The sequence below is a fragment of the Giraffa tippelskirchi genome, chromosome 8, assembly GCF_054371585.1.
Source record: "Giraffa tippelskirchi isolate mGirTip1 chromosome 8, T2T-mGirTip1v1.2.pri, whole genome shotgun sequence".
NCBI lineage: Eukaryota > Metazoa > Chordata > Mammalia > Artiodactyla > Giraffidae > Giraffa > Giraffa tippelskirchi.
In genome coordinates this window covers 54,669,410-54,697,240 of record NC_137282.1, presented here as the reverse complement: position 1 = coordinate 54,697,240, position 27,831 = coordinate 54,669,410, and the positions used below count along the sequence as shown (strand labels likewise).

The following is a 27,831-nucleotide window of genomic DNA, read 5'->3' as shown; positions in this document are numbered from 1 at the left end:
TTTCAGGTGCAGCCAATTGGTTTTGTTGACAGATGGCATGGGCAGGGTGCTTGACCAAAAAGAGTCAGTGGTGACTAGGTCTTTTGCTTGAGCAACAGGGAAAGGACAAAAGGTCTCAATGAGAAGGGGAGAGAGAGACAGAGCAGGTTTGAGACCAGGACTTCAGTCTGGGGCATGAGAACTTGAAATGTCTACGAGACACCCTAAGCAGACACTTGGATGCCAACACACGAGTCGGGGGCAGGGGGCCAAGCTGAAGACATGCATTTGAGAGTGATCAGCATACACAGTCGAACCTCATGATCTGCAGATTCTATATTCATGAACTTGCCTCCTTGCTACATTTACTTGGAAGGCCAAAATCAATACTTGCAGGGCTTGTGCGTCATCTGCAGGTCTGTGTAGAGCTGCAAAAAATCTGAGCCACTGAAATGCACGTTCCCAGCCAAGGTTGAACAAGGCTGTGCTCTCACTTCCTGTTTCAGCTCTCCTGCTGTAAACAAGTGTCCTTCTCGTGGTCTACTTAGAGCCATGTCTTTTGTAATTCTGTGGTTTTTTGCTGGTGATTTCATGCGCAGTGCTGAAGTGCTGTCTACTGTTCTAAGTGCAAGAAGGTGCTGATGTAGCCAAGTCTAAAAAACACTTATGAGAAAACTGAGGGGACTTCTTGGTGGTCCAGTGGCTAAGACTCTGAAGTCCCAATGCAGGAGGCCTGGGTTCAACCCTTGATCAGGAAACTGGATCCTGCATGCTGCAACTACGAGTTTGCATGCTGCAACTAAGACCCGGCACTGCCAAATAAGTAAACAAATATTTGAAAAAGATTGGAGAAAATCGACTGACTGGGTATTTGATGATATTGAGAAACATTTTAATGGGTGGGGGAGGAAGGGAAAGAGGAATAGTATTATATCAGCAATAGTTTCAGTTTTAATGAGTCCTATCTTTTATAGCAACATGCTAACACACATACTAATAAAATGACCAGAAGTCTGGGGCTTTCCCAGTAGGCCATGAAGGTGGCAGAGAGTGTCCAAGTTCTGACAGTGCTGGAAGTGAGGGGTTCAGGAGTGTCAACTGTACCAGTCTCTGGACTTTCATACACCTTTTAGATGTCCTACAACAAAAAGCTTTCAAACTCTCACTAAAATTTTAAACACTGTAAGATAAAAGGTTCCATAAAAAAAAAAAAGTGAGGAAAACAAGACACAGACTAAACGAAGTTACTCTTTTCAAAGCAGAGGCTGTAGTATCCAGATAAAATACATGAGGAATTGTTAGAAATTAACGAGAAAAAGATAACTTCAATAGATAATGCTCCAAAGATATGAACAGGCAAGTCACAACAGGATATATCTGAGTGGCCCATAAACATATGAAAATATATTCAACCTCAATGGTATTTAAGGAAATTATACTAAGAACAACACAAGATACCATTTTACCTCTTGCAGATCAGCAGTAAGTCTTTTAGCACCAAGAGATGATGCCCATGTAAGGAGGAGGAAGGGAGTAAAAACTGGGAAGCAGGTCAGCAAAGGCAACAATGAACGCAATCTGCAACCCAGAAATCCCCCACAGGGTGTATTCCCTGGAGAAATTCATGCATGTGTGTATGTGTTCACACGTGCACACCCACAGAGGATGTGGAAGACTGTTCTTCCCATCAAGATGTGGCAACAATTTCAAGCAACCTGTGCAAGCAATCTAAGGACCATCAGGAAAAGAATAGGATACACTGTAATTCACTCACTGTCATGGGTTAAATGATGTCCCCCTCCAAAGACACTGTTCAAGTCTGAACCCACAGAACCTGTGAAAGTGGCCTCATTTGGAAATACGGTCATTGCAGAGGCAACCAGGTTAAGAAGAGGAACTAAAGAACGTCTTGATGAAGGTGAAAGAGGAGGGTGAAAAAGCTGGCTTAAAACTCAACATTCAAAAAATTAAGATCATGGCATCTGGTCCCATCACTTCATGGCAAATAGATGGGGAAAAATGGAAACAGTGACAGAGTTTATTTTCTTGGGCTCCAAAATCACTGCAGATGGTGACTGCAGCCATGAAATTAAAAGACACTTGCTCCTTGGAACCAAAGCTATGACAAACCTAGACAGTGTATTAAAAAGCAGAGACATTACTTTGCTGACAAAAGTCCATACAGTCAAAGCTATGGTTTTTCTAGTAGTCACGTACGTATGTGAGAGTTGGAACATAAAGAAGACTGAGCACCAAAGAAGTGATGCTTTCTGCCGGAGTCCTGCTCCAGCTGGTCCAGGGGTTCCCTCAGGATGGATGGCGTCGGCGATGTGAATGAGAAGACACAGCGAGTCTCGGTGTTTCCAAGTGTCTCCCGCCTTTATTGTTTTTTAAGACAGCTTTTATATCTTTAGTGGTACATAGAAACAAATGTATAGAGTCATATCAAATCAGCTTAATGGGTCAACAGTGTTGACCTTTACCGACATTGTTTGCATATCTTAGTTCATTTTGTTTACATCATCTTCTGGCCTGGGGGCCTGCTAACATCTTGTGACGCTCCTATTGATAAGGGTTGATCAGTCAGAACACTTTTGTATCAGGCACAGCAGGAAAGAATTCGTCAATGGAAAGTTTCAAGGTAAAACCTGTTTTCGGTAATTTACTCTACACCTTGAGCTTAACAGAAAAGAATGTGGTCCCATAAAGTCATAGAACAGCAAGCTGAAGGTCAGCTCTAAGTAAGAATCTTCAGTTAAATCAACAATTGTCTCACTATTTGTATTACAGCTAAACTTCTATTTATATAAATCTTCAACTATTATGCTTTTATTATATAGGCTAAATACGTTAAGAGTAAAAACATAGCGAGTAAATATAGACTAAGCAACAGTTTCACAAAGCAACATTTCCTATATTTCCCAACAAGCCCTTTTTCCTGCGAAAGGGTTTTGTGCCCACAGGGGCTTTCTGTGTGGAGGCTCTCAATGTTGTTTTATTATTAAGGAGCAGTTATGCATATTAGCTCTAGAGGCACAGGCTTATTTATTAAACAAATTAATATGTTAGCAAAAGGAATTTAGATCAGCATACTCTATATCCCAGATAATTTTATTTAGGGTGCTACCGTTCAGGGGCCTTGTTGATTTGAGGTTTCAGAATGATCTATTTTAGAAGGAAATCGGGAAAGGCCTTTTGCCTAAGTCACAGAAAACAGGAAGAGGTCTACTACAGCAAACATCAGAAAGATATCTTTAAGGTGAGCGCTGAGGCAGCCTTCCGAGAATCCCTGAGGCCTGAGAAGCCGTGCTCAATCATTCCTCTTTCCCATGACTCTGTCATGGGTGGGATCTCATGGGCTGGCTCCCGGCAGCTTTCGAATTGTGGTGCTGGAGAAGACTCCTGAGAGTCCCTTGGACAGCAAGGAAGTCAATTCTAAAGGAAATCAACCCTGAATATTCATTGGAAGGACTGATGCTGAAGCTGAAGCTCCAATACTTTGGCCACCTGATGGGAAGAGTCAACTCATTGGAAAAGACCCTGATGCTGGGAAAGATTGAAGGCGGGAGGAGAAGGTGATGACAGAGAATGAGATGGCTGGATGGCATGACTGACTCAATGGACACGGGTGTGAGCCAATTCCAGGAGATAGTGAAGGACAGGGAACCTGGCATGCTGCAGTCCACGGGGTCATAAAATGTCAGACGCGACTAAGAGACCAAAAAACAACATCCTGGAGGAGGGTGAGTGTTAATATAATTAATGACTGGTGTCCTTAGAAGAGAAATAAATTTGGGTACAGATATAGGCACACAGGAGAGACAGTCACGGGATAACACAGGCAGAGACTGGAGTGAGGCATCTACAAGCCAAGGAACGCCAAAGACCACAGCCACCACCAGAAGCCAGGAGAGAGACAAGGAAAAACTCTCCTTTACAGGTTTCAGGAAGAGTATGGCCCTGCCAACATCTTCATTTCAGATTTCTGGCCTCCAGACAATGAGAGAGTAAGTTTCTGTTGTCTTACATCACCCAGTTTGCAGTGATTTGTTACAGCAGCTGCAGGAAACTAATCCATTCTTATAAAGGACACTGCAAGTTCAGTGAACAAACTCCATACATATGTACCAAAACGTTAAATCTCGAAATCTAATGCTTTATAAAGAGACAATGGCTTTTTGATGCTAAATAAATACTTAGACCTCCAAATAATAATACTCCATTAACAAATACACTGGAGGAAAAGTGTAACACATGGGAATAAAACACACCACACATTACACAGTGGTTACTGTCGGGGGTAAGGGATGGAGACTGTTGGTTTTAACTGTATTTGCTACATCTTATTTCCTTAAAAAGCTTTGATTTGGGGCTTCCCTGGTGGCTCAGTGGTAAACAATCTGCCTGCCAATGCAGGAGACACAGGTTCAATCCCTGATCAAGGAAGATCCCATATTCAGTGGAGCAACTAAGCCCATGCACCACAACTACTAAGCCTGTGCTGTAGAGACCAGGAGCTGCAACTACTGAGCCCATGGACTGCAACCACTGAAACCCAAGCACCCTAGAGCCTGTGCTCCGTAACAAGAAGCCATCACAGTGAGAAGCCCTCCCAATGCAACTAGAGAGGAGCCCGCACTCGCGGCAACTAGAAAATCCTATGCAGCAACAAAGACCCAGCACAGCCAAAATCAAATAAGTAAACAAAATTGTTTTCTTTTAATCTTTGGTTTCAAGTACATAGGACAAAATATTTATACCTTAAATCCGGGTCATGTAACTAAAGGTGGCTGTTACATTATATCATGTACTTTCTACCAGATTCTAAATGTTCATAACTAGAAATAAATAAATTTTAAGGAAAGAGAAATTAAGAGTTCGTCATTTGACGACCTCCATGGTGGCTCAGTAGGAAAGAATCTACCTGCCCATGTAGGAGACTTGGGTTTGATCCCTGGGTCGAGAAGATCCCCTGGAGAAGGGAATGGCAACCCACTCCAGTATTCTTGCCTGGGAAATCCCACGGACAGAGCTGGCGAGTTATAGTCCACAGGGTTGCAAAGAGTCGGACTAAAATCAACAACAAGACTGCACGCTAGGCAGAGCTCTGGAAACCAGAAAAAATACAGAGTTAAGTCATTGGACCGTAGAAAAATCTGACTGTATTTTTCACGGCTTTGCTTCTGTAAACTACATTATAGAAGGACAATTAGTAAGAAAAGTCAGGGCAATCAATAGCAGTGAATTTCATGTCCCAGTGCACACGATTTCTTGAGAAGCAATTCCTCCGGCTGGTTTGTTACCTGGGCAGTCCAATGAGGATGCAAGACAGCAGAAAAGAAGCAACCTCGAATCAGAATCTTTTTACTTGACTTTCCACCGCTATCCACTTTCTGAAAGGAATGTTTACAGCCAAGAGAGCCGCTCTCTGGGCTGATCCTGAAAGGTCTTTCTCCTGCAGAAAGGGCTGGTGGCCAGCGAAGGCTTGGCCATGCCACACACGCAGGCTGGACTCCTGCCAGAGACTTCACGTGGCATAGCAGCCCAGCCCAGCCTGGGTGCCCCAGCCCAAGGCCACGGCGGGCAGGGCAGACAGTTTCTCTGTGGGCAAGAGCCTTGGGAAACGTGCCCTTGACGCTCAACTGACTGTACTAGACATAAATTTTCTGCACAGACACTTTAGGATTTGGGCCCTTCCCCCACCCCACCCTCAAGCACACATTTGTTACAACATAATTTTCAGGAAACAAAGGAAAACTATTATGACTCCCGAAGAGTTATCAAAATGACTTCATGTTAAGGCTTGTGTATTACTTGTGTAATAAGAGGAAATAAAGCAGATGTTGTAACTGGGCCTAAGGGGAAAAGCACAGATGTCTGCCCAGGAGAGGGATCTTGAGATGAACTGTACGTGGAGACCAAACCGATTTTTCCCCAGGAAGCCAGTTAGTTTATCACCAGACAGGTCAGAATTTACAAACCTATCGGCTACCCACAACGTTCACAGAGTTGCAGAACAGCTCAAATACAGTGAACAGGGCTGGAACCACACAGCCCAGAAGGGTGTGCTACTTATCCATTGAAACACAGAGTTCCTCCTATGACATTACAAGGTCATGGTGAGTGATAAGGCTTCCTCCTGTAAGAGGATCAGACTGTGGGCTGACACCTATGGTGGGGGCCTCATAAAACGTGCCGAGAAGAGCTTTTCTGGATCATGGCAGGTAGGCTTGGCCACATGTGCCAGCCACACTGCGATCAGATCTGTGGTCTTCACCACGGACGCCTCTAGAAGTCAGAGTCCTCTTTATGAGACCAGCGGTGGCCAGGGCAGGTCCCAGCAGGGGAGACCCTAAGGGGCACATTTTTTTGGCAAGGCCACCCAAAATGCAGCACTGAAGCCCACGATCCGCCCACCACATCCATGCAAGGTCCCACACAACTGTGAATAACTGCAAGAGCCACCCTGTATAGACAGATTTTCTCATCCCTCGACAAAGATGCTCTCCTTGATGCGACTCCAGTCAGGACCCTCTGAACTCTCTTCTCAGCCAGGCTCTGACTTTGGGCTTCGTTCAGTGTTAGTAAGACTCTGGGCTAAGTCGGTTTAGGCCCCACTCTCCATGTCTGATTCAGTTCCTCCTTCTCCACCACCCCCCAGGGGATGTCTGTTCACCCTGGCTTGTTCTCTGCAAGAATCCTGTTAGGTCAGCTTAAGCCAGAATCCCCTTATTTTCGTCCACTGACCCTTACTCTGCTCCTTGGCTAGAAATTCCCACTTTTCCTGATATTCAGAGTTAAAGCCCCTTGCCTCTCTCCTACCGCAAAATCCCACTGGACTGCTCCCTACAGCTATAACAATGGTCCTGAATAACTCTACCTTACCGTTTTTTAACAAGCATCATGAATGATTAATTTTTTCTTTAACACCCTCCAGTCCTCCTTCACATAGCAAATGTCTCCATCAAATTACAAGTCTAGACCCACGGAGGGAGAAGGCAATGGCACCCCACTCCAGTACTCTTGCCTGGAAAATCCCATGGATGGAGGAGCCTATAGGCTGCAGTCCATGGAGTCACGAAGAGTCGGACACAACTGAGCGACTTCACTTTCACTTTTCACTTGCATGCATTGGAGAAGGAAATGGCAACCCACTCCAGTGTTCTTGCCTGGAGAATCCCAAGGACGGAGGAGCCTGGCGGGCTGCCGTCTATGGGGTCGCACAGAGTCGGACATGACTGACTCGACTCAGCAGCGGCAACAGACCCACAGAGATCCCTGGGGTGTGTTCCGTCTGCAAAGTCCAAGGGGCTGCTGCGTCCTCCCTCCTCCCCTAAGATGCACCTTCCGGAGGCATTCTTTTACCCCATATGAATGTGTGCTTCTTGACTTCTTCTTCTGAAACAATTATAACACCTGCCTAGTTCCCTCTTTAATGAATAAAACAGAATCTTTAGCACATGCTCATGTTTGTATTAGAGTCATGATTTTGCCTTTCGCTGAAAAGTATCCTTTAACTGTGTAACTGAACACTCTCCTTTTCTCACTGGAGGGCAGAAGGTGAGAGAAATGGGTGGTAAAGCTAGTGTGGGTTCCTGCTTTCATACTCCCAAGGATTTGAATAACTTGGGAGTCACACTTCTCAAAGCAATGAAGATTCTCTAAAAGAGACAGAGAAGCAGATCTCGATGAGTTAAGCAGATGGGCATCGAGGGAAATGTAACTAGCAAAGAAGTCAAGGAATAAAGTGCCAGCAGCCTCAGAGATTTAGAAAAGGAAACCCCTGCAAAGGCATCGAAAGCAACACTGGGGAATGTTACAGGACCACGAGTGGCTGCCGGGAAAGGCTGGGGGGCTTCCTTTATGGGTAAACATTGGAACTTGCATGGCAATCAATCTTCAGTCTCTACCCTTAGAGATGGTTCTGTGAACACCAACTCTTCCAGTTATTTTTGTTTTTCAGTAATCATGGCTTTCCCTGGTGGCTCAAACAGTAAAGAATCGGCCTGCAATGCAGGAGACCTGAGTTCGATCCCTGGGTCTGAAAGATCCCCTGGAGAAGGGAATGGCAACCCACTCAGTATTCTTGCCTGGAGAACTCCTTGGACAGAGGAACCCGGTGGGCTACACAGATACGACTGAGCGACTAATGCACACACACAGTCAGGGCTGCGTTTTCCAGAGGCTACACAGTCTTGAGAACATTAATTAGAAAACAAGATGGGATGAGGCTAGATTGGCCTGTGAAGTTGGCAACCAGACGCCTGCCTTCGGCCTTTTCTTGGACTGTGGCGAGGCCCAGATGGCATTCCCCCTGATACCCACAAGGCTCACTTCTGACCACCTTACTTTAAATGGGCTTTGAAAACAACAGGTGGCATTCCCATCAGCAAGTGGCCCTAAATCACAGGGCCCGGTGTCAGCAAGGTCTGGGCCTCGCCTCCTGACACACGTGGGCCAGCGGGAACTGTACAGTCTCTGCTGGCAGGAGCCAGGCAGCACCCAGGATGCCACACTCCTAGACCAGCCCCAATCTCTTTTAACATAGCGCTAAGTCGCTTCAGTCGTGTCCGACTCTTTGCGGCCCCATGGACTGCAGCCCGCCAGGCTCCTCTCTGTCCATGGGATTTCCCAGGCAAGAATACTGGAGTGGGTTGCCATTCCCTTCTCCATCACTCCTTAATAAATGCTTCAAAGTGTGAAAAAAGGACTGGACACAGGTATGCTCATTTCTCCCCCGCATACTATTAGTAGTAAGAACTTTACAACCAAAATGTTCAACGGTAGGAACACAGTCACGAAGAGTATTTAATGGAATAAAGGAAAAGATTGTGACATGGTGTTTCATAGGAGAAAATAAAGATTACAAATTTATGCAGAGTATGGTTTCAACTATCTTTTCAAAATGTATGGTGAAAGTATAGTATAAGAAAACACTTCAAAGCAGGATGGCGGGGTGGCGGTCCTGCAAGGGACAATGTCCTGCTTTGCTGAAAACAGGTGTTGAGAATGGACCTGGATCGGTTCATTCCCTGTGCATATATGCCAGGGACCTCCTTTGCCTCCTGCGCGCGCATGCACACAAGAGCAGCGCCGACCTGCAGCGCAGTCCTCGGGTCAGCAAAGTACACTTACCTCCTCCAGCCGCCTGAAGAGCGCTGTCCACCCCGCGAGGAGGAGGAAGAGATCAGACCGGAGAGGGCAGCGCCGCAGCCCTGCGGGACCCTGGGGTGCCGGTCGGGGACCAGCCGAGGGGGAGGCGCCTTCGGCCGAGACGGAAGTGGACGCGGTGACGAAGCGCGGCGGGATCCCAGCGGGCCAGTGGCCGTCCAGGATTCCAGCCTCCGGGAAGGCCAGAGTCGGAGGGCGGGGCGGGGAGGGGAGGCCTGGAGGGAGGAGGAGACAGGGAGGAGGGACGGGGGAGGGAGAGGGGGAGGGAGGAGGGATGGGGGAGGGAGGGAGGTCGACCAGGAGGATGAAGACCGCGAGCCCCTGAAATTTACATGTGTGCCTGGTTCTGGAGGCCTGTGACTCCTCTGTTGTTGTTCGGTGGCTAGGTCGTATCTGACTCTTTGCGACCCCATGGACCATGCAGCTCGCCAGGTCTCCCTGCCCCTGCTGCTGCTGCTGCTGCTAAATCTCTTCAGTCCTGTCCGACTCTGTGCAACCCCTTAGATGGCAGCCCACCGGGCTCCTCTGTCCCTGGGATTCTCCAGGCAGGAATACTGGAGTGGGTTGCCATTTCCTTCTCCAAGGCATGCATGCATGCTAGGTCGCTTCAGTCGTGTCAGACTCTGTGCGACCCTATGGACAGCAGCCCTCCAGGCTTCTCCCTCCACAGGATTCTCTGGGCAAGAATACTGGAGTGGGTTGCCATTTCCTTCTCCACACTATCCCCCTGAGTTTGCCCAAGCTCACCTCCATTGGATCCGTGATGCCCTCCAACCACCTTATCCTCTGTCGTCCCTCTTCGCCTGTGGCTTCTTTACTATAAATCTAAATTAGGCTGTTTTAAAAAGTAGGTGACCGGGTATTCATACCTGACCTCCCGCCCTCTGCCTCTACTCCGCATTCTGTCAGGTCACCTGAGAGTGGGATAACCAATGCAACTGGCCACGGAGGAAGGTTGAGAAACAAAACAGGAAGGAATGAGGGTTAAGAAAATAAGTGGCAGAGGGAGAAGGAACAGCAGTTCTTTTGACACCATAAGAATTTCATCCAAAATCTGATGGCCAGAGAGACCAGAGCCTTGCTAATTAAGATGCTTCTAATTGGAAAACTTGTGAATTCAGATGAAGGGTAACCTTTTTCATAAGACATTTTTTTCCACAGAGGGATGATGAGTCAATAATATAAAAAGCCTGCAGCAATAAGGTTTGTGAGACTTAGTCTGATTGTTAAAGAGTAATTTTCAAAAAAGGGAAAACAATGTTCACACAGATATAAGAATGACATGTGTTGAAGATTTTACAATATTCATGAATTAATGAGAACACCAGGCACATGTTAAAACTAGTTCAAAAGAAAGTTTCTGGGAAGTCCACCCATATGTGGAGTAAAGGAATGTTAAAAGGAAAATGCAGATGAAGGCAAAACTGGCTTTTTCCCACAAGACAGAGGCAAAGGTCAGTTTACTTATCTGTCATTTCCATACAACTTACTAATTGTAAAACACCTCCCATACACTGAAAGACAAAAATCAGAGAGCCTGGAGGGTAACCTCTACACAAGCATATGTTTCCATGGAAACACAAAATTGTTTCTATAAGACTATTTCTAAGCATCTTGTAAGTACCATTTACAAGGAAGGATTAGATGTGACAGATTAGGCATCATTTTTCCTGTTTTTGCTAAGTTTTGCCCTCCAAACATCATTAGTGACTTCTTATTTATTAACACTAATTAACATGATGGATTTCATATTCGAAGCTCTATGCATGTCTTGCCCAAACTTGCCAACCCAGTGCTAAATTGACACAGATACTTAAAAGTAGTTTTGTTTTGTTTTGTTTTAAGTGTCCTCCAGATCAATGTGCACGTGAATGCTCAGTTAGCCTGCCAGGCTCCTCTATCCATGGGATTTCCCAGGCAAGAATACTGGAGTGGGTTGCCATTTCCTACTCCAGGGTATCTTCCTGACCCAGAGATCGAGCACATGCCTCCTGCATTGGCAGGCATATTCTTTACCACCTGGGAAACCTTCTCCAGATCATTCCCAACTAGCAAAGTTGTGTGGCCGATTTAGATTTTACAAGACAGCCTTATAATGTGAAATACACCTCTGCTCCTACCTAAGCTGAAGCTCCAATACTTTGCCACCTGATGCAAAGAGCCAACTCACTGGAAAAGACCCTGATGCTGGGAAAGATGGAAGGCAAGAGGAAAAGAGGGCAACAGAGGATGAGATGGTTAGATAGCATCACGGACTCAATGGATGTGAGTTTGAGCAAACCCTGGGAGAGAGTGAAGGACAGGGAAGCCTGGCGTGCCACAGTTCATGGGATCGGAAAGAGATGGACATGACTGACTGAACAACAACTACATACAGAATGGTTTGTATCTATTGTTTTCTCACCTGTTTTCCTAAAACAACCTCCAGGATCCAGCCCACAAGCTTTCTCTTGGTCTTAACTTGCACCTTCCACTTAAGCCTGGCTGCAATTTTCCTTTCTCTGCCTTTTACTCCCTGTGGTTTTCCCACTTTGGGGAGAGAGCCGCCTTCTCTTTTTCCATTTGTGCAAATCCTTTCTAGCTTTTAAAATTCTTCTCCATGAAGCTTGCCTTAGTGCTACAGCTCTTGATTTTCCCTAATAGGCACTCCTAAAAAAAATGATCCCTTTGGCATCTTGTACTACAAACTGGGTCACTGGATCATGTATTATATTCTAGTTGATGACAACTTTCCTTTCACAAGTGTAGCAACCCGAGGTTTCTCAAGACAAAGGCTGTGAGTATTTTCTCTTCAAAATACCTGAGTGCCATAAGAGGCTGCTTACTCTTCTCCTCTGCTTGTTCTTGTTGTTGTTCAGTCACAAAGTTGTGTCCAACTCTTTGCACTTCCATGGACTGCAGCACACCAGGCTTTCCTGGCCACTATTTCCCGGAGTTTATTGAAACTCATGTCCATTGAGTCGGTGATGCCATCCAACCATCTCATCCTCTGTGGTCCCCTTCTCCTCCTGCCCTCAATCTTTCCCAGCATCAGGGTCTTTTCCAATGAGTTGGCTCTTCACATCAGGTGGACAAAGTATTGGAGCTTCAGCTTCAGCATCAGTCCTTCCAGTGAATATTCAGGACTGATTTCCTTTAGGATTGACTGGTTGGATCTCCTTGCAGTCCAAGGGACTCTCGAGAGTCCAACACCACACCAACAGTTCCAGCACCACAGTTCAAAAGCATCAATTCTTCAGCACTCAGCTTTCTTTATGGTTCAACTCTCACATCCATACATGACCACTGGAAAAACCATAACTTTGACTATATGGACCTTCCTGAGCATAGTGATGTCTCTGCTTTTTAATACATTGTCTAGGTTGGTCATAGCTCTTCTTCCAAGGAGCAAGGATCTTTTAATTTGATGTCTGCAGTCACCATCTGCAGTGGTTTTGGAGCTCAAGAAAATAAAGTTCTGTCACTGTTTCCAAAAAGTGGAAAGAGTGACTCATCTCCTTATATTAAAGCCAAACGTGTGTCCCTTCTCTTTAGACTCAGTTTCATTAACAATAAAATGAGGTATTAAACTCAGTTTGGTTCTCAAATTTTATCATGCATCAGAATCCTCTGGAAGGTTTGTTAAACCACAGAGTGCCAGGCCCCCAAACACAGAGCCTCTGATTCAGAAGGTCCAAGGCAGAGTGGGGGAGGGTGTACAGAAATTTGTGTGCCCAAAACGAGATTCTAGGTGATAATGCTAGTACTCCTAGTCCAAAGACCGCACTGAAAACTGCAATGACCAGCAAACCCGCTTAGCTGACCATTCTAACCACCTAAGGACTTCAAAAAATTCAGATGTCCTGAGCTCAGATTTACTGAACTGGAATCTTCCAAGGTGGTACTAGGGAAACCATATTTCAAAAAATACTTCCCAGATGAGTCTTATGATGGACCAACTTTAGGACCCAACTGAACTAGGTAATCTGTTCAGCCCATGCCAGTGTCAACCTTCCATGATTTTATGTTTGGCAAGGAAAGACTGGCTGGAGGAAGGCAGGTGCAACTCTCAGGATAAAATATCCCTTATAGCTCAATGGAGAGAAGGCAATAGCAACCCACTCCAGTACTCTTGCCTGGAAAATCCCATGGACGGAGGAGCCTGGTAGGCTGTAGTCCATGGGGTCACTAGGAGTCGGACATGACTGGGCGACTTTACTTTCACTTTTCACTTTCATGCATTGGAGAAGGAAATGGCAATCCACTCCAGTATTCTTGCCTGGAGAATCCCAGGGATGGGGGAGCCTGGTGGGCTGCCGTGTATGGGGTCGCACAGAGTTGGACACGACTGAAGCGACTTAGCAGCAGCAGCAGCAGCATAGCTCAATAGAGATCGTTCCCAGGTGGCGCTAGTGGTAAAGAACACGCCTGCCAGTGCAGGAGACATAAGAGACGTGGGTTTGATCCTTAGGTTGGGAAGATTCCCCTGGAGAAGGGAACGGCAACCCACTCCAGTATTCTTGCCTGGAAAATCCCATGGACAGAGGAGCCTCGTGGGCTACAGTCCACGGGGTCACAAAGAGTCAAACACAACTACACGACTCAATAGCTCAATCAAATGGAAGCATACAAGACAAGGAATCCTGGGAAATATAGCTGAGCTAGCAAACCATCACCCTATGGCTGGTACCCTTCTGATCCTCCCCACTGCAAAGGTGTCCTGCTAGAGATACACCAGTTTACCATTAACAGAGCCCTTCACATGCCAGTCTGAAACATCTGCAGTTGAATTATTTCACTGCCTCAGGATTTCTCCAAAATAATGTGTAGGTATTTTTTTAAACTATCTGAATAAGTAAAAGAAGTCACCAAAGTATCATCACCCAGAACAAATTAAGGGTCAACTCTAAACATAAATGTTTGCTTCTATCTTAAAATGCACAAACTTCTTGCAACACCCCAAAGGGCAGTTTTTCACCTTCACCAATTTCAGTTCCAAACGCCTCTGGAAAATTGATCACAAGTTAATATTTAACTCTAAAAAGAATTTCTTCTGTAATTCTATTCTTATAGAAACTCTTACTGAACACTAGGATTTCACAGAGTTCCTTAATAAATTAGAGTTGTGACTCAACAGTCACAGCTGGTTATCCCTCCAAAGTTGTTTTATTTATTATTATGAAATCAGGACCGAAATTCCAGGAACTGAGTGAACCCAAGCTGAATTAACAAACAGGGCAAAAGCAAAGTTAAACAAGACCGCTGACTCTGCTAAAGCCCCGGGATCAACACTGACCTTGAAGGCAAGGTCAGGAAAAGTATTCCGTGTAACTGCTCCTCTAAAGAAATTTAGGAGCAAAATCAGAAAAAGTGCTGGTGTGTTTGAGAACATCTCCCAGGAATACCTGGGGGAGAGAGTCTTGCGGTTCGTCTGCTCCTATTTCTGGGCTGTGTTGCTGACTCAGCCCCCCCACCCCCGTCCCACTTTGTGTGCAGCTGCAGGCAGCCAGCTGGGAAAGCACTGAGTCCTCCGTGCAGGGCAGGCTTTGCTGCTGAATGTCGGAAGGCTGGGTAGAAAGGAAAGCTGGTTTCTAGACGATTCTTGAACCAGTAAGCCATCTGGTCACCCCCACACAGAAAACCTAAATTGCCTTTTTTTCTGTCTCACTTTTTACTATGAAAATATGGGAATATGTAGAAAAGTAGAAAGAAAAGCTCAATAAAGTCCCATAGATTTAGATATAATAACAGGAAGTCCCCTGGGGCTTCCCAGGTGGCGCTGGTGGTAAAGAACCCGCCTGCCAACGCAGGAGATGAAGGTTGGATCCGGGGATTGGGAAGCTCTCCTGGAGGAGGACATGGCAACCCACTCCAGTATTCTTACCTGGAGAATCCTATGGACAGGGGAGACTGGCGAGCTACAGTCCGTGGGGTCACAAAGCATCACATACAGTAACACCTCTACAAACAAAGGATCTCCATTCCAAGAGCACGTTTGTAAGTGAGATCTGTTCACAAGTCCAAAGTGTTAGCCTAGGTACCCGACTAACACAATCGGCTGTATAGTCCTGTACTACTAACAGGAGCTTCCAGGTGGCACTAGTGGTAAAGAATCCACCAGCAGTGCAGGAGATAGAAGAGACTTGGGTTCGATCCCTGGGTTGGGAAGATCCCCTGGAGGAGGGAATGGCAACCCACTTCAGTATTCTTGCCTGGAGAATTTCATGGACAGAGGAGCCTGGTGTACTATAGTCCATAGGGCTGCAAAAAGCCAGACATGACTGAAGTGACTGAGCACGCACGTAATAGGTTTATAATACTTTTCACACTAATAATACCTAGAAAACAAACACAAAAAATAAAGAAAGCGTTTTAAATCTTACCGTACTGTACCTTGAAAAGTACAGTGGTGCAGTATAACAGCTGGCATGCAGGGGCTGGCATCAAGAGAACAGGCAAGAAGGGGTTACTGATGGGAGGAGGGAGAAGAGGTGGGAGATGGCAGGGCAGAAGAATTACCACCAACAGGAGACAGGGGACCAGCTGCGATTTCACTCACGCCTGATCATCAAGCTACATCTCCGCTGCTTTTATGCTTGCTTCTTAACATCCTGGGCCTGAAATAAAGATACTGCACTACTGTACACTATACAGTACTGCGCAGTAAAGTACACAAAAGCCCAACCACTTGCAGAGGATGCATGCATATGATATCCCAAAATTCCAGGAACTGAGTGAACCCAATGTACATCAGACACGTGAACTAACTTACATGACTGGACATGTGAATGCACATTCTCATCTTTGAGGTTTACAGCTGGAAGATTCATATGAAGGGACTTAACTGTATTGTTACTAAGTTTGCTTCATTTTTTTTTGCGGAAGTATATAAGTTATAGACAACATGACATTTCACCCCTAAATAATTATGTGGCCATCAGCCTCCAAAATGACCCATAATACTTCTGGGATTTCACAGGACAGGGTTGGTCCAGTAGAATACAGAAATCGTGATGCCTGTCCCATCTGGAATTAAGTTACAACAGACACGTGGTTGCTTCCATCTTGTCTTCGCTCCCTCCCCCTCCCTCCCATCACTTGCTCCTGAGGGCAGTCAGCTGCCAAGTCACTAGTAGCCCCATGGAGAGGCCCTCATAGCAAAGAAAGCCTCCCGGGCATAGATTCTCCAGACCCAGTCAAAGATGACCGCAACACCCACCGATGTCTGGACAGGAGCCTCCTAGGAGACCCTGCATGGGAACCACTGGCTAAGCCACTCAGATACCTGAGCCTCAGAAACTGCAAGGTAATAATTTCTACTGCTTTAAGCTGCACAGTTCGTTGCTAAGTTGGTAGCATAGAGAGTACCCATTTGTAGGCGGGGTCCTGTGACAGAAACTCAAAATGTGGGAGTGGCTTTCGCACCTGGCAGTGGGCTTTGTTGAGAGTATTGGTGAAAGCCTGCAGCCCCTTGAAGAAGCTGTAAATAAAAGAGTCAAGGTCTTGAGACTTCCCTGGTGGCTGAAGTGAAAGTGAAAGTCATTCAGTTGTGTCCGACTCTTTGCGGCCCCATGGGCCATACAGTCCATGGAATTCTCCAGGCCAGAATACTGGAGTGGGTAACCTTTCTTCTTCTCCAGGGGACCTTCCCAACCCAGGGATCAAACCCAGGTATCCCGCATTGCAGGCAGATTCTTTACCAGCTGAGCCACAAGGGAAGGTCCAATGGCTAAGACTCTGCATTCCTAACGCAGAAGGTCTGGGTTCAATCCCTGGTCAGGGAACTAGATCCCACATGCTGCAACTAATTGTCCTCATGCCTCGGCTAAAGGAGCCTGCATGCCACAAGGAAGATCAAAGTTGCCGCAACTAAGACCAGGCACAGCCAAATAAATAAATATATAGTTTTGGAAATAATTTTATTTATTTTTACTTTTGGCTGTGCTGGGTCTTTGCTGCTGCATGGGTTTTTTTCTCTGATTTCAGCAATTGGGGGCTACTCTTTGCTGTGTGTGAGGGCTTCTCATTGAGGTGGCTTCTCTTGTTTCAGAGCACGGGCTCTAGGGTGCTCGGGCTTCGGTAGTTGCAGTACATGGGGACTCATTAGCTGTGGCGCCCGGGCTTAGTTGCTCCAGGGCATGTGGGATCTTCCTGACCCAGGGATCAAACCCGTGTCCCCTGCATTGGCAAGTGGATTCTTTACCACTGAGCCACCAGGAAGCCCTCTATTTTTTAACGCAATCATTAAAAAAAATTAATTTTTTTAAAAAAAGAGCCAAGGCCTTTAAAGACTCAGGTGAGAGCTGGCAGGAAAGTGAGGGAAATGTTGTTGGAAACTGGAGGAAGGAGATGCTGGTGATGCCATCGCCTGCAGTCACGTGGACAGAGGAAAATGCACCCAGTGGGCTCGTGATCTAGTCGAGGAGATTTGGAGCCAGGGCTGCCTGGTTTCCACTTCAGTTCAGTTCAGTTCAGTTCAGCCACTCAGTCGTGTCCGACTCTTTGCGACCCCATGAACCGCAGCACGCCAGGCCTCCCTGTCCATCACCAACTCTGAGCCCACCCAGACCCATGTCCATCGAGTCAGTGATGCCATCCAGCCATCTCATCCTCTGTCGTCCCCTTCTCCTCCTGCCCTCAATCTTTCCCAGCATCAGGGTCTTTTCAAAGGAGTCAGCTCTTCACATCAGGTGGCCAAAGTATTGGAGTTTCAGCTTCAACATCAGTCCTTCCAATGAACACCTAGGACTGATCTCCTTTAGGATGGACTGGCTGGACCTCCTTGCAGTCCAGGGGACTCTCAAGAGTCTTCTCCAACACCACAGTTCAAAAGCATGAATGCTTCAGCACTCAGCTTTCTTTATAGTTTCCTTATGGTTTCCGCTAGTTACTCACAATAAGATGTCAGGGGGAGAGAGAAATGAATGGAAAGGCCGTTAAGCAGAAAGGAGCTCAGACTGGATGGTTTTCAGCTCGGCCAGAAGACAAGTTATGCTAGAATCAAGAAATGGCTTCCAAGCAAAAGGTCAAATCCAAAGCCCTGCCAGAAAAACCATGGTCCAGTGATAGACCCTAGACTGTGCCTGTAAGTCATTTTTGAATGGTTTCAGAAAGACATAAAGCCCTACCCCCGGAGCACTTTTATCAGACAAAAAGCCCTCTATCGAGATTAGAAGTGCCTCACTGCTGTGGCCTGAATGCTCCTGTCTCCCCCAGATTCCTACGTTGTAATCCCAACCCCCCAACACGATGGCATTAGGAGGTGTGGCGTTTGGAAGGTGCTTAGATCAACTTAAAAAATGCACGTGAGAGTTTCAAGTTAAATTTTATGTGGGGCAAAATGAGGACTGCAGCCTGGGAGACAGCACCTCAGATGGCTCTGAGAAACTGCTCCAAAGAGGCAGGGGGGAAGGTCAGTATACGTGTGATTTAGGTGAAGGCAGAAGACTCTTGAGAGTCCCTTAGACTGCAAGGAGATCTAACCAGTCCATCCTAAAGGAAATCAGTCCTGACTGTTCATTGGAAGGACTGATGCCAAAGCTGAAACTCCAGTACTTTGTCCACCTGATGCGAAGAGCTGACTCATTTGAAAAGACCCTGATGCTGGGAAAGATTGAAGGTGAGAGGAGAAGGGGATGACAGAGGATGAGATGGTTGGATGGCATCACTGACTCAATGGACATGAGTTTGAGTAAACTCCAGAAGTTGGTGATGGACAGGGAGGCCTGGTGTGCTGCAGCCCATGGGGTCACAAAGAGTCGGACATGACTGAGCAACTGAACTGAACTGAGAATTCATGTGATCAAGCCTGTTTACTTTTTACAACATTTCTACTGGTCTCGTGAAGCTTCTGTTAGTCATGAGAAACAGTCATTGCCATGAAGAATTTTAGTGCTTTTCTAGATATGAGAAGTGGGCTGCCATCTATGGGGTCGCACAGAGTCGGACATGACTGACACAACTTAGCAGCAGCAGCAGCAGATATGAGGAGATACAAGAATTGGGCTCATAAAGTCAGCTCCTGAGAATATCTGATTATCTGAAGACCTGTCCTGCCAGTTTTCTGGGAGCACAGAGTGCCTCATTTCTGCTCTCCACCCTGAACCCCTTCAGGGGTGTTGGAGGTCAGCAGCTACAGTGGTACATGACCTAATCCTTGAGGAGGTAGATGGCAAGCACCATGAAAATGAAAGTCGCTCAATCGTGTCCGACTCTTTGCGACGCCATGGACTATAGAGTCCATGGAATTCTCCAGGCCAGAATACTGGAGTGGGTAGTCTTTTCCTTCTCCAGGGGATCTTCCCGACCCAGGAATCGAACCAGGGTCTCCTGCATTGCAGGTGGATTCTTTACCGGCTGAGCTATGAGGGAAACCTGTCAAGCACCATGCCCAGTGCCAGTTTGTGGTTGACAGGGTGGAGCCCCCTGAATGGGATTAGCATTCTTATAAAACAGACCCCACTGAGCTTTCTAGCCCTTTTCACCATGTGAGAGCACAAGGAGACATCTGCAATCTGGAGGAGGGCCCTCACCGGAACCCAACCAAGCTGGCACCCTGGTCTCAACCCTTCCAGCCTCCAGAACTGTGCGAATAGATATCTGTTGTTCATCAATTACCCAGTCTGTGGTGTTTTGTTACAGCAGCCCCAATGGTCTGAGACACTCACAGACCCTCGCAATCAAAGGATGGTGCCCCTTGGGACTTCCCTGGTGGTTAAGATTTGGAGCTTCCACTGCAGGGGGCACGGGTTCAATCCCTGGTCGGGGAACTAAAATCCCGCATGTCAAACGGTGCAGCCAAAAAATTACCTAGTGCTCTCAGAAGCTTCAGCTCATTGCTCTGCAGCTGTCTTCAGAAGCGCTGTTTTTGTGGAGAAGATCTCATCTCAAAGAGACTGGGGCGTGTTGCCTTTGTCTAATGGATGAGATCCCATGGAGATTAGCAGAAAATCCGTAAAGTTTTTGTGAGAATTATATGCACAGAATCATTACCAACTTGGACTGAAAGGGACAGAGGCAGTGCAAAATAAAAGAAGGTCTTTGTACCCTCAAAGTTCTACTGACAAGAAGCAGGCTGAGAATATTCCCCAGCTGCTAACACATGATACCTTCATGAAAAAGGAAGGATGAGTCACAGGGAAGGACCAAGAGCCCAGAGGGCAGTCAGGAGCCTTGGAGTATGGTTTCCAAGCCCTGAGACATGATTAAGGAGCTTATGACATTTGCCTGGCTTGGAATCTTCATGGACCAGCAACTGCTTCATACTCTCATCTTCTCCCTTTTTTAAAAAAACTTTTTATTTTGTATTGGGGTATAGTCTATGGTGGCTCAGATGGTAAAGAATCTGACGGCAAATGCAGGATACTCAGGTTCAATCCCTGGATCACAAAGATCCCCTGGAGAAGGGAGTGGCTACCCACTCCAGTATTCTTGCCTGGAGAATTCCATGGACAGAGGAGCCTGGGGGCCACAGTCCAGGGGGTCGCAAAGAGTCGAACACAACTGAGCAATTAACACATACACATGTAGCCGATTAGCCAATTAACAATGTTGTGATGTTTACAGGTGAACAGTGAAGGGACTCAGCTATATGTATACCTGTCCAGAGCCTTGGAGTATGGTTCTCAAACCCTGAGACATAAATTAAGGAACTTAACAACAGTTGCTTGGCTTGGAACCTGTATGGACCAGCAATTGCTCCATGCTCTCATCTTGTCCCTTTTTGAGCAGGATTGTCTAGAGTGGTTATTCTGTGTCTGTCCCACTGTATGTTCAGTAGGGCAGGGTGTACAAACTGGATATCCGTGGCCCATTAAAGTTCATTATGAAGCCCTAACTCCCAATGTGATGGTATTTGGAGATGGGGATTTCGGAGGTAATTAGGTTTAGATGAGACCACAAGGGTTCTCGTGATAGGATTGTAAAGAGAGCAGAGAACTAGTTCTCTCTCTCTCTCTTCCATGTGAGGATACAGTAAAAAGGCAATAAAAAATTAAAAAAAAAAAAACCCAGCTCCAAGCCAGGGGGAGAGTCCTCACCAGATCTCAACCACACTGATACCCCAATCTTAGACTTGCAGCCTACAGAAATGTGAGACATAAATGTCTGCTGTTTAAGGCCTCCAGTCTGTTACAGTAGCCTGAGCTAGCCAATACAGAGATGGGTGGGGTGGAGCAGATAACTTAGCAAGAAGAACTGGAATGAAGCAACTGAATGTAAGGAACTATGATCACACCCGGACCTGCTGTGCACTGAGATTGTGGATGTTGAGCAGACGCTATCGCAGGGTGAGATTTCTGGGGACTCTAGGAGGAGCTGACTGTATTCTGCACGTGGGAAGGATACAAATCTTTGGTGGACCATGGTGGTCTGCAAGTTGGCACACAGAGATCCCGCCTGCCTGGCATTCATATCCTGTCCAGACCTTCCCCTCACAATGGTTAGTCTGTCTGACCAACAGCACATGGCAGAAGTAATGGTACATCACTTCTGATATTAACTAATCTTTATGGCTTATCTCTTTCACCATCAGATCGCTTGCTCTGGGAGAAGCCAGGAGCCCTCTGAAGAGGCCCATGTGGTGAAGAACCGAGGCTGCTGGCCAAAGTCAGCAAGGAATGGAGACTTCCTTCCAACAGAGAGAAAACAAGATGCCTGGGCCATCTTGGACGCAGATCCTCCAGCCTCATCCAGTTTCAGATGACCACGGTCTGGCCAGCATCTGGATGGTAACCGAGAGACCCTGAGCCAGAGCCACCCAACTAAGCCACTCCCAGATTCCTGACTCATATACTAAAAATTTTAAAGTCACTATGTGTATTAACCATGTGTATTAAGATGTTTTGATTTTGCCTCCAAAATAAAAAATTTGCTCCAAAATCACTGCAGATGGTGACTGCAGCCATGAAATTAAAAGACGCTTGCTCCTTGGAAGAAAAGTTATGACCAACCTAGACAGCTTATTAAAAAGCAGAGACAGTAGTTTGCCAACAAAGGTCCGTCTAGTCAAGGCTATGGTTTTTCCAGTGGTCATGTATGGATGTGAGAGTTGGACTATAAAGAAAGCTGAGCGCCGCAGAATTGATGCTTTTGAACTGTGGTGTTGGAAAAGACTCTTGAGTCCCTTGGACTGCAAGGAGGTCCAACCAGTCCATCCTAAAGGAGATCAGTCATGGGTGTTCACTGGAAGGACTGATGTTGAAGCTGAAACTCCAATACTTTGGCCACCTGATGCGAAGAGCTGACTCATTGGAAAAGACCCTGATGCTGGGAAAGATTGAAGGCAGGAGGAGAAGGGGACGACAGAGGATGAGATGGCTGGATGGCATCACTGACTCAATGGACATGGGTCTGGATGGGCTCAGAGTTGGTGATGGACAGGAAGGCCTGGCGTGCTGCGGTTCATGGGGTCGCAGAGTCGGACACGACGGAGCGACTGAACTGAACTGAACTGATACTGTTACTGATTTTTGTTTACTTCTTTTCTTGGTAGATAAATATCCTGAGAAAGAGATGTTCGTGTCAGTCTCACCAACTGTGTGTGTTAAATCGCTTCGGTCGTGTCCAACTCTTTGAAACCCTGTGGACCGTAGCCCACCAGGTTCCTCTGTCCATGAGATTCTCTGGGCAAGAATGCTGGAGTCCAGGTTGGCATTCCCTCCTCCAGGGGATCTTCTCCACTCCAGGACTGAATCCGCATCTCTTACATCTCCTGCATTGGCAGGTGGGTTCTTTACCACTAGTACCACCTGGGAGGCCTTTGCCAACTGTTGTTGTGGATTTGTTTGTTTCTCCCTTCAATCCTGTCAATGTTGACTTTTTGTATTTAAAGCTGTTTTTATTAGATGCACACACAGTTAGGATTTTTATGGTTTTCTATTGACAATCTTTTGATCATAGTAAAATAGGTCTCTTTATCTCTGGCAAAACTCTATCTTGGAGTCTACTTGAGTAATATTAATATAGAAACACCAGCTTTTTAAAGCTTATATTAGTAAGATGCACCAGAGAAGGCAACGGCACACCACTCCAGTGTTCTTGCCTGGAGAATCCCAGGGACGGGGGAGCCTGGTGGGCTGCCGTCTATGGGGTCGCACAGAGTCGGACACGACTGAAGCGACTTAGCAGCAGCATACCTGTTATAAAGTATTGGTTATATTCCCTGTGCTGTACAATATATCCTTGTAGCTTATTAATTTTATTTTTGTTGTTGTTGTTCAGTCACTGAGTTGTGTCCAATTCTTTGAAACCCCATGGACTGCAGCATGCAAAGCTTCCCTGTTATTTAATTTTATACATATTAGTTTGTACCTCTTAATCCCTTTCCCCATTTGCCCCTCCCCTTTTTTGTTATATTGAATAATGTATTTTACTTTTTAGATTCCACATGTAAGTGATAGCGTAAGTATTTATCTTTCTCTGACTTATTTCACTAAGCATAATTGTCCTCAAAATAACTCCTATGACTTTTTAAGAAATTCAGGTTCCAATCAGGATTCACACATTGCTTCTAGTTTCTCTCTTTTAAGTTAAAATAACCCCAGTTGTGCTTTTCAAATATGTTCACAAATCCTTTGATTCTCAGAAGACAGAACTTCCCCTGAGTGTGGGCTATCCTTGTTGTTGAGGCACTAAGTCGTGTCTGACTCTCTGTGACCCCACGGACTGCAGCGTGCCAGGCTTCCCTGCCTTTCACTATCTCCCAGAGTTTGCTTAAACTCATGTCCATTGAGTCGGTGATGCCATCCAACCATCCCATCCTCTGTCGTCCCCCTCTCCTCCTGCCCCCAATCCTTCCCAGCATTAGGGTCTTTTCCAATGAGTCAGCTCTTCGCATGAGGTGGCCAAAGTATTGGAGTTTCAGCTTCAGCATCAGTCCTTCCAGTGAACATCCAGGACTGATCTCCTTTGGGATGGACTGGTTGGACCTCCTTTCAGTCCAAGGGACTCTCAAGAGTCTTCTCCAGCACCACAGTTCAAAAGCATCAATTCTTTGGCACTCAGCCTTCTTTATGGTCAAACTCGCACATCCATACATGACCACTGGAAAAACCATAGCTTTGTCTATATGGACCTTTGTCAGCAAAATGATGTCCCTGCTTTTTAATACACTGTTTAAACTTGTCATAGCTTTTCTTCCAAGGAGCAAGTGTCTTTTAATTTTGTGGCTGCAGTCACCATCCTCATTGATTCACTTTTAATAAATGGAATATGGCAGAAGTGAGAGCTTGTGCCATCTGAGACTAGACCATCTGAGACATTGTGACTCTCTCCTTGTCTTCTCTTGGACCACTGTGTGAGATACTGTTCATTGTCGTTGCAGACTCCTTTTTTTTTTGGCCCTGCTGTGCGACTTGTGGAATCTTGGTTCTTTGATTAGGGGTCGAATCTGCGTCCCCCACCTTGGAAGTGTAGAATCTTCACCACTGAACTACTAGGGAAATCCCTGTTCATTGTTGTTTAAGTAGCTCAGGTCTGAGGTAATTAGTTACTCAGCAATAGGTAACTAATCCAGTGTACATTTAACTACCCTCCCCTCTATTTCCTATAAACTGTAGGGTAAGTTTAGAGGGTTGATGAGGTTCAGGTTAAACATTTTTGGCAAGAGTCTTCATAGGTTGTTTGAAGAACTTCATGTTCTAGGACATCACAAGGAACATAATGGTAGATGCCCCGTGGTGAGTCATTTTAAGTTTGATCACTTGTTTCCTTTACTAAATATCTTGTACCATGTGGTACAACTAAGCGTGAACCTGGTGGGCTATGGTCCCTAGGGTCGCAAAGAGTTGGGCATGACTGAAGCAACTTAGCAGCAGGAGCATTATATAGACTTGATCTTTACCTTGAGTTGTCATAATGTGTGGGGACATAGTAAGTCATAAAGATATCGCTCAGTCATGTCCAACTCTTTGTGACCTCATGGGCTGTAACCAGCCAGGCTCCTGTGTCCATGGAATTCTCCAGGTAAGAATGCTGGAGGAGGTAACCATTTCCTTTCTCCAAGGGATCTTCCTGACCCAAGGATCGAACCTGGGTCTCCTGCATTGCAGGCGGATTCTTTACCATCTGAGCTACCAGGGAAGCCCATAGTAAGTCATGGTAGTTATTTAGTAAACTATTATATATTTATTTTAAAAAAGTGAATGCTAAAGAAATGTTAATTAACCCCCCAAATTACTAAAATAAACACTTCAAATAAAATTAACTATCATAAACTACAGTTTCACATTTATGCTGATAAAGTAGTTTTGAAATAAATAGCATTACGGTTAATGAATCTAAGTAAAGAAACATTTACAGCAGCTCAACTCATAATTGCCCCAAGCTGGTAACAACACAAATATCTGTTCAGATAAACAAATAATGGCCCTTTTTTGCTTGGGAATTTGGGAAAGATTGAAGGCAGGAGGAGAAGGGGATGACAGAGGATGAGATGGTTGGATGGCATCACCGACTCAATGGACATGAGTTTGGGTAGGCTCCAGGAGTTGGTGATGGACAGGGAGGCTTGGCGTGCTGAAGTTCACGGGGTGGCAAAGAGTCTGACACGACTAAGCAACTGAACTGCACTGAACTACTCATAAAAAAGGAACATATTATTTACACATCTTGCAAAGGGTTCCTGGGCCCAGTCACAATGTGTGTGTGCACGTCTGTGTGTGGATGCCTCCCCATATCAACGAGCAATTCTTGGGTCCCCGTAGAGTGTTCAAGAATTCAACTCAGTCTACCTGGAGATCGAAGCAGATTCCATAGGTAAAGGGCTGACCCATCAGACCACTCTCCACTTCAGACACCAATGGAAACCTGTGCTTCTGATCAACTGGCTACAAACTGGAGTTTCCAATGACCTTTCCAATTCAGGATGCCAATTCCAAGTCCAGGTTGTATCCTGTACCTCTGAACAACTGACTATAAATCAGAGGCTCCTGTGACCCCTTCCTTGGGCTCCATTAATTTTCTAGAGCAGCTCATAGGACTCAGTGAAACCCACTTACTCACAAGATTACTGGCGTATTAGGAATCAACAGTCAGAAGAAGAGATACACACATTAATTTTCTAGAGCAGCTCACAGGACTCAGCAAAACCCACTTACTCACAAGATTACTGGCGTATTAGGAATCAACAGTCAGAAGAAGAGATACACAGGGCAAGGCATGGGGACAGGCAATGAACTTCCAAGCTCCAGACATTCTCTCCAACATCCACATGTCCACCAAGCACAAATCCTCTGAATTCTGTTCTTTCGGATTTATATAGAGGCTTCATTCCATATGAATGGGTGAACGAAGCCAGTCTCAAAAATTACACAGTACATGATTCCACGCTATGCATTCTGAAAAGGCAAGACCATAAGAAGAGAGAACAAATCAGTCATTGCCAGAGGCTGGGGCTTGGGAGAGGGTTTGACCATGGAAGGGCACCCAAAGGGATTTTCTGGGTTGTTGGAAATGTTTTCTATCCTGATTGTGGTGGATACACATGTCTACACATATGATACAATGCACAGAGCTGTGTACCGAAAGCAAATGTGCATTTTACAGTATGTACCTTTAAAATAATTTAAATGTATACAGAGACAAATATAAAAAATATAGCAGTAATTCCTTACCTGGATATTTTTCTCTAAGTAATTGTTGCCCGGTATTCTGGTGAACAACGGAATAAATCCTGTTAACAAAGTCCTTAATTTCAAGAGAATCCCATGAAAGGTGTATTATCATCCTGTGTTTCTGTTTCAGTGAAAGAGCAAAGAGGTTCTCCCTGAAATCACAAAACCGGGGAAGCAGTCTTCACTTACATCCCTTAAACTATAACTTGTTTAATAAGTAACATTCTCTAACCTGTCTTAACGGACATAGCTTGCTTTAAAGTCTTTTTTTAAATTGTGCTTCCCCCAAGCTCCATGTAGCTTAGACAGTATGTCACAAGATTGCTTTAGCACTCCCTTTGAATGACAACTCCGACCCATGGTGTCACTATGGTAATGGGCGCTTAAGTTGTTTTTCAGAAATAGGACAGCTCTCCAAATTTGAATCAGGTAAGACTGGGTGGGACCACTAACCCTCCAATTGAGGTTTGAGTCAAAAGTATGAACTTTTAAGGTCAGAGAGCCAAGAACTCCACCCTTATATCAGGCTAACACTGACATATCCTGAACATGCATCCCATAAAGAAGTACGTAACTCAGTTATGCCTTCGTAGAACACCAATTACGTCACCTTTTTCATGCCTCCAATCATCTCTCCGCACACCTCAGGCCAGCCTCCTTCTTTATCCCATAAAATCTCCAGCCCTTCGCCTTTGGGGGGAACAGATTTAAGACTTGTTCTCCCCTCTCCTCACTTGACTGCCTCGTGAATAAAGTCTTTCTCTGCTGTAAACTCCCGCCTCTCAGCATTTGGCATGTTGTGCATCAATCTGGCCAATGAACCAATTATTGGGAGATGCATTTTAATTTAACTTTCTGCAAGTAAGAAAGGTCACAGTGTCAGGGTGAAGGTGCAGTATCTACCAGCGCGGTGTCAGTGTGGAAAGAGGGTAGAAAGGGACAGCCCAGTTCTGCGCACTCAAAGTCAGGTGCCAGGAGAGCAGGTTCCAAACCTTCAAGTTGGAAGCCAGCAAAACAGTGACTGGGCCATCATGGAACCCATTCACCAATTTACTTTTCTTCTCCCTAACTATTCCCTGGTGGCTCAGAT

At 45.8% G+C, this 27,831-nt stretch overlaps 1 protein-coding gene across 7 annotated transcripts in view; it reads right to left on the bottom strand.

The window, feature by feature from the left end:
• Nucleotides 1-27,053, bottom strand: part of CMBL (carboxymethylenebutenolidase homolog) — a 42,183-nt gene extending 15,130 nt beyond the window's left edge. For 2 of the 7 annotated variants that reach the window (XM_081521312.1, XM_081521319.1), the window contains exon 1: nucleotides 9,115-9,236. The gene's annotated coding sequence lies outside the window, so the exon portion shown is untranslated. Of the gene's footprint in view, nucleotides 1-4,903; nucleotides 5,087-5,282; nucleotides 5,639-9,114; nucleotides 9,237-19,938; nucleotides 19,992-26,741 lie in introns of those variants that run through there. The other 5 variants (XM_081521316.1, XM_081521315.1, XM_081521314.1 and 2 more) reach the window with 5 other exon arrangements.
• Between the last annotated feature and the right edge of the window lie 778 nt (nucleotides 27,054-27,831).